Source organism: Pinus tabuliformis, chromosome 8 (assembly GCF_031772625.1).
Source record: "Pinus tabuliformis cultivar Carrire ecotype Pingquan chromosome 8, CPIR1, whole genome shotgun sequence".
Taxonomy (NCBI): Eukaryota; Viridiplantae; Streptophyta; class Pinopsida; order Pinales; family Pinaceae; genus Pinus; species Pinus tabuliformis.
In genome coordinates, this window is record NC_142294.1 from 1,872,399,887 (window position 1) to 1,872,408,041 (window position 8,155).

An 8,155-nucleotide genomic window follows, 5' to 3' on the forward strand; every position below is an offset into this window, starting at 1 on the left:
TCACCACAGTCAGAGTGAATCAACATTTTCTTCGCGCATTTCTTCAAACCCTCGACCATATTCGCATCACTCGTGCAAAACATCCGCTCGACTAGGAGGTTCAATTCTCGCTGACCGATTGAAGACATGCGCTTCAAGGGAAAAACTATCTTGGCCATCGAAGAGAATATAATGATGGATAACCGGTCCATTGGGATCATATTTGATATGACAAAAGTGATGGCCCATTTCAAGAGCGCCAACTTCATTCCTGACATGCTTCCACTAATGTCGAGCACCGTAACAAGATCGATTAGAGCATGACAAACTGAATCTATAACCATATTTCCCTGGTAGTTTTCATAATTATGTTTCTTGGAAGCTTCATTGGCAGACGAGCCTATACATGCACCAGTGATGTAAAATTGTCGTAAGCTTCAATGGCCACAATGACTTCAACCTCAAGAAGAAATGTTATTCACATTTTCAGTACATTTCCAGAAGCTCCATCACTTCTTTCTTCTGGATCAACGACACGATGGAGTGAAGAGAGCCTATCTAGTTTGTAGCTTTTTCTTTGTGGGCGGATACCAGACGCATTGACGAGAGCCCAACATTCAGGAGGTAGAAACTCCAGCACTGACACCAAAGTATGTGAGGCCAACACATAGAATTCGTGAGTTCGGGCCTTCTCTCTCACGCATAAGCAAAATGATGGCTCCTTCGTCACCAATTAGCGCAGCCAATTAATTGCTTACCATGCTTTTCCAGTTAACTTTAATAGGCTAGACCATTCTTGAGCCTATTAAAGTAAAGCCATGGGAATTTAACTGGTTGGTCGGCTCCACACAGGTGGTTCTCCAATGCAAAAGAAGCACTCAACGCGCCACAATTAGCTCTCCACCGTTGATCGATTTAATTCGCAAAACTAGTCACAGGCTCTCCACCAACGGCTGATCCAATTCGCAAACCGAGTCAAAGGCTCTCCAATCGACAACCACACCAAGATTCACAGTCTCTGCTCTCCACTGAGGTGAAACTCCACACAACAGAGCACGACAATCTCCACGACTGGATACACATATTTGTACCCGAGATCAGATGCACTTTGGGGATCAAGCTCCCACACAACTCTTGCCTAAAAAAATGCAAATCCCTCAAAGAAACCGCAGATTGCTCCAACACCACCGTTGTCAACAAATCATAGCTCACAGCTTGCCTTTGAGGACTTGGCCCTACTCTTTCCACAAATCAGCAACAAATAGATCCAACAACTCCAATGTTGAACAAATACTTTTATTCTTAGCATGATTTACTTAGGCCCTCCCGTGAGGGAATCAGGCTCAGACCCTCTGATACCAAGTTAAATTTTGACATTGCACACTATATTGTATTCACATCAATTAATGTTACATATAAATATATCTAGTGTTGTCTCAAAATAGGTAAACTAATTTGGACACACAATCACTTGGTTGAGAGAATATCTCAACCACACACCAATCTAGGACACGTCTAGATCTTAACAACTAATAGGAACGGACTCCTTTACATAGAAAGAGTCACAACTGAGACAAGTAGGAATTAACTTTCCGACTTTTATATGGCTTATAATTTGGTTTTGGTGTGAAGAATAAAAATAATTTTGTGAGTAATATATGTACAATGACTACTCCTCCAATTTTCTTGTTGGTATCAAAGCCTATATGGGCTCAATTCCCTTATGGAAGAGCCCAGAAAAATAAAAACATATGAATACAGATAGATACTATGTACATAAGTAGAATTAGATTAGATTAGTGTATGTGAAATCGTTGTGAAATTATTCGTTAGATTAGTGGACGTGAAATTGCTGTGAAATTATTCGTTTTTGCAGAGTTTCTGCTGGTGCAAAGTCATGTGCAATTACCAATGGAAAAAATGTTGGAGGAAATCAAACGACTGGTTCAATGATGGAATGGGAAATGGCGTGATTGAGAAGGGTGTTACTGGTGTCATTATGGAACTGAGGAAGAAGAGAACGAATTTTGCTACAAGCAGATCCACAGAGCCTGCCTCCACTCTCTCGCTCGCACTCTAAGGGCCTGTCTAGCTCTAGAACCCACCTCAATCTGGAAGAGCTGCAAATGGGAATTGCAAAGGAAGACAACTGTGTCGAAATTCAAATTTCAACCAATCTACGCCATGTTAGATCAGAGCATACATAACTCACAATGGATTTATACTCAGAGACTTAGACGACAATAACAAAGAATAATTCACAGAGACAGACAAATGGAGAAACGACAAGATTACTCAGTCAAAAACAGTGAAATAGATAAAACAATCACTGGAGAACAGAAATCACTTTGCATTACATAACAAGCTTGGGCCTTGGCTTGCTTGCTTTCCTTGGCCAGAGAAATTACAAATTTATAGAGGCAGAAGAAGGATCTAGAATCCTGTATGTGATTGAGATGGAGATCTGGAATGATTTAGAAACTAATGGCAGTGTGGAGATCTAGAAAGATCTGATCTAGAAGGATCTAGAATCCTACGTGAATTTGGATTCACACTTAACATTCTCCCACTTGAAGCCAAATAAGAGTCATCAAGTCACACCGAGTCCTACCATGCCTCTACATAACTCGTGTTTATTTCGTGGTAGAATCTTAGTGAGCATATGAGCAGGGTTCCTATCTGTATGGATCTTTTCCAAGGATAATTGTTCTTCCTCCAACACATGCCGGATTCAATGGTACCTTAAGTCAATGTGCTTGGTTTTTGAATGAAATGTTGGGTTTTTCGCCAAGTGAATGGCACTCTGACTATCACAATATAACACATACTTTTCCTACTTTATTCCTATCTCTCCTAGGAATCACTGCATCCACAACATCTCTTTACAAGCTTCTGTTGCAACTATGTACTCTGCTTCTGTTGTAGCCTTGACATCCAAGATACTGTTGCACCTGCAAATGTATACAAATAACCTATAGTGGACTTTCTGGTATCCATATCTCCAGCCATATCCGCATCTGTAAATCCTTCAAGCACAGTCTCATCATGACCAAAACATAAACAATAATGGCTAGTACCCTTGAGATACCTCAAAATCCATTTTACTACTTGCCAATGTTGTTTTCCTGGATTGGCAAGGAACCTGCTCACTACTCCCACTGAATATGCAATGTCTGGTCGTGTGCATACCATGGCATACATCAAACTGCCAACTGCTGAAGCATAAGGAATCTTGCTCATCTCTTCTTTCTCCTTGTCATCACTAGGACATAATTTAGTGCTCAGCTTGAAGTGGGTTGCAAGGGGTGTACCAACTGGCTTGGCATCCTTCATATTAAACTTGTCAAGCACCTTCTTGATATATTTTTCTTGTGACAGCCACAACCTTTTGTTTTTCCTGTCACGCATAATCCGCATGCCCAATATTTGTTGTGTTGGTCCCAAATCCTTCATTGCAAATTTGCTACCCAAATCTTTCTTCAACCTATTGATCTTATTCTTATCATGCCCAACAATCAACATGTCATCCACATATAACAATAATATGATATACTTTCCTTGATCATACCTCTTGATATAGACACAATGGTCAGCTTTCAACCTCTGAAAACCATGTTCCAACATGAATGAATAAAATTTCTTGTACCATTGTCGAGGTGCTTGTTTCAACCCATAGAGACTCTTCTTCAACCTACAAACAAGGCCTTCTTTCCCTTTTCCTATGAAGCCTTCTGGCCGCTCCATATAAATTTCTTCCTCCAATTCAACATGAAGGAATGCAGTTTTTACATCTAACTGTTCACATTCTAGATCTAAAGCAGCAACTAGACCAAGAATGACTCTAATGGATGACATTTTAACAACAGATGAGAAAATTTCAGTGAAGTCAATACCTTCTTTTTCGGTAAAACCTTTCACCACTAGCCTTGCTTTATACCTCTTCTTATTTTCGTCACCTTCATGCGTAATCATGTACACCCATTTGTTTTGTAGAGCCTTTCTACCTTTTGGGAGGTTTACCAACTCCCAAGTTTTATTTTCCTAAAAAGAGTTCATTTATTCTTCCATTGCTTTCTTCCATTCTTTACTGTGCTCGACTTTACAAGCTTCTTGAAAACAATTAGGTTCACCTTCATCAGTCAACAAAATATAGTTTGAAGAAGGATACCTTTGTGAAGGCTTATGAGGCCTAGAAGATCTGCGAACCAACTGTGGTGGTGCATTATCAGGTTGAATCTCCTATAAACGTTCCTACAAGATTCCTTCTTCTTGTTGTTCATCATTTTCCACTTGTTGTTCTTCATGCTCTTGAATTTGCTGTTCATTTTCTTGTATTGGTGGTATGTTTTCTTGTTACTCTTCAAACCTGTTAATAACCTTCTTGACCTCCAACTCACCTACAATCCTTTTGAATATTTCTGATTCATTAAATATAACATCCCTGCTTCTAATAATTTTATGTTTCACTGGATCCCATAGACGATAACCAAAATCTTCATCCGCATATCCCAAAAAAATGCATTTCATAGATTTATCATCTAGCTTAGTTCTATTTTCTTTGGGAATATGTACGAATGCTTAACATCCAAAGATTTTCAAGTGAGAATAATTCAAATTCTTACGAGTCCAAACTTCTTCATGGATACCATCATCCAAGGCTGTAGTTGGAGATCTATTTATGAGATAGCAAGCGGTCTTGACTGCTTTAGCCCAAAAATTCTTCTCCAAACTGGAATTGGACAACATACTTCGTACCATTTCCATAATGGTACAATTAATCCTTTCTGCGACACCATTCTATTGAGGAGTACTAGGCACAGTCTTCTCATGCTTTATGCCAAACCTGTTACAATATCCCTTAAATGCATTTCAACAATATTCTCCACCATTATCTGTTCTTAAACACTTCAGCAATTTGTTAGTCTCTCTTTCAACAGCGACATCTAATTTTTGAAATATTCCAAACACTTCACTTTTAGTTTTCATAGGATATGCCCAAACCTTCCTGGATGCATCATCTATAAATGTTACAAAAATGATGCTCCTCTTAATGATTTGATGTTAACAGGCCCAAACACATCTGAGTGTACCAATTCTAACACATTTTTCTTTTTGTCATGACCACCTCTAAGGAATGAAACCCTTCTTTGTCTACCATATGCAATGCTCACAAAGATCAAGATTGTAGGATTTCAAACCTGGCAATAAATTTTTACCAACAAGGATTTTTAAGCCCTTCTCGCTCATGTGACCCAAATGCTTATGCCACAGATCTGTTGAATTTCCTTCTTTTGTGATAGCAGCCAGATCTAATTTTCCTATCAGCGTCTTCAATGTGTATAATGTTCTTGTATTGGGTCCTTTGGCCACGGCCAATGCAACTTTGCTAATTTTCCAGCCTCCTTTTCAAAAGCTTGTCGAATAGCCTTCATCATCCAGTCGTCCCATAGAGATTAAACTAATGCACATTTCTAGTACATGCCTGACCTGTTTCAACAATATATCTTGTCCATCTGTCATCTTGATCTGGACATCTCCCACTCCAACAATACTGCAAAAATGATTATTCCCCAAATGCACTCTACCATAATCACCAGGATTATATGAAACAAAACTATCTTTGCATGGGGTTACATGGTGATATGCCCCAGAGTGAAGGATCCAATCAAAGCTACTGCTAGATGTATATACACATGCATCCTCTACTGAAACAGTAAACAACACATCACCATCTGTGGCTACAGCAGTAGTCTCACCTTCAATTGTGTTGGATGACTTGTGATTTGTACTAGACGATCTCTTATCTTTTGTCCTTTCTTCCATAATCAACATTCTTTCTTCATGTGCCCAGGTTTGCCACAATAAAAGCAGATGATTCTGCCTCTCCTTGATTTTGATCAACCTCTCGATCTTGATCACCATTGCTGGCCTCGATCCATTCTCCTACCACGATCAGCTAGAGCTAGAGCCTCTCCTCCCTGGTTTTCCGCAATTGACTTGCGTCGCAGCTCCTCATTCATTAAACTGCTGCTAACATCATCAAACTTCAGGGTCCTTGTAGTTGTTGAAGTGATCATAGCTACAATTAAATTTTCCCAGTTGTCTGGCATAGAACACATTAGAAAAATAGCTCTAATTTCATCATCTAAAATGATTTTAACGGAGGCAAGTTGATTAGTAATAATATTAAATGCATTCAAGTGCTCAGCAACTGAAGCACCCTCGTTCATTTTGAGATTATAAAGCTTCTTCATCAAGAACACTTTGTTTGATGTCGTGTTCTTCTCATATAGATCATGGAGCTTCTTCCGTAATCTTTCTGCTGTCTTTTCTCCAGACACATTGAAATAAATATTCTTTTCTAAATATTGGCGGATTGTTACAATCGCCTTTCTATCTAGCTTATTCCACTCTTCATTTGTCATCGATGAGGGTTTCTTTGTTGTGCCGTCAATCAGAAAATATTGATCCTTTAAAATCAGTATATCCTCCATCTGTGATTTCCATAGGGAAAAATTAGCCCTGCTCAACTTCTCCATATTTGTAACTGCTGTCTCCATTTTCAATCAAATTCATGCCCCAAAACACAAAAACTCCACTTAAAAATAAAACTTTAATTATTACTCTTTAAAATTTAGTAATAATGACCTTCCTCCTTTTAAAATACCCTTTTCAAAGTTCCTGCTCCTTTTTAAAATATACTTTTCAAAATTCCTGCTCCTTTTTAAAATACACTTTTCAAAATTCCAACATATAATTATATATGTTTCATAATAAATATATAAAACATATATAATTTTTTAACCTTTTCACATTTCACACATACATATGTTGATTTGAGAAAAAACTTGACGTATACATGGAAGCTTGATGTAAAAAAAAACTTATGAACACCACGTTTCAACTCCAAACTCCACGGATCTCCATGTTTCAAACTCCAACAACACGTTTCAACATAGATCCACGACCTTGTTTTTCTTGCAGCAACTGTCTTTTAGTTCCAACATTCCTCAACGATTTCCTGGACAGATCCTTCAACAGCGCCAAGGGTAACAACCAACGTTTTAATGAACGCTGCTAGAGTAAGGCGATGGCACTAAGCAGCTTGCACAGTGGATATTCGAACCTAGCTCTGATACCAGTTGTTAGATCAGAGCATACATAACTCACAACGGATTTATACTCAGAGACTTAGACAGAAATAACAAAGAATAATTCACAGAGACAGACAAATAGAGAAACAAAAAGATTACTTAGTCAGAAACATCGAAATAGATAAAACAATCACTGGAGAATGGAAATCACTTTGCATTATATAACAGGCTTGGGCCTTGGCTTGCTTGCTTTCCTTGGCCAAAGAAATTACAAATTTATAGAGGCAGAAGAAGGATCTAGAATCCTGTATGTGATTGAGATGGAGATCTGGAATGATTTAGAAACTAATGGCTGTGTGGAGATCTAGAAAGATCTGATCTAGAATGATCTAGAATCCTGCGTGAATTTGGCTTCACACTTAACACTATTGAATCTCTGCAGTGAGTTGGGTGATTTCATTCGTTGATAAAGATCATGTATTTTGTTTGCTTTTTGTGATGAACAACAGAAGTTAGAGGACTAGGCATTTTGACATTCTCTTTTTTTGGGATCAGACCGCGTAGGGTACCTGCAAAATTTCTAGCTGATTGATGAGGCGTTGGCATTCTGACTTCGCAGGAGGATGAGGTCGACTTTTCTGCAATTTGACAGCTTCTTTGAAGCCAGGGTTTCATTTGCTTTACATTTGGTGTTGTAGAAATTGCTCCAGGTGGCTCGTGAGTCGAGTGGAAGGACATCAGCGCAAAGGAGCTAATTTCTAAATGCGCAACCGTTGTCACCAAGAGAGGTTTGCATGTTGAATAGGAGTTTCGTGGAGCAGTTAGTAAGGACAGTGCTTTGAATGAGACATTGACACTAGCAGAGGAACTTGTTGCGCTGCCTCTAGATTTATGACAACGATGCCATTGTTATTAATTGCTTCATTGATCTCGTGATTTCGAATTTCATGATTATTGATACTTCGATGGAGACTCTTCGTGTCCAGTTTCACAAGAATGGATGACAGACACTGGATGGATGCGTGTCAGTGAGCAGTGGTCACCTGTGCCACAGAATGTCCTCAGAATTCAGTTCTGGGCTA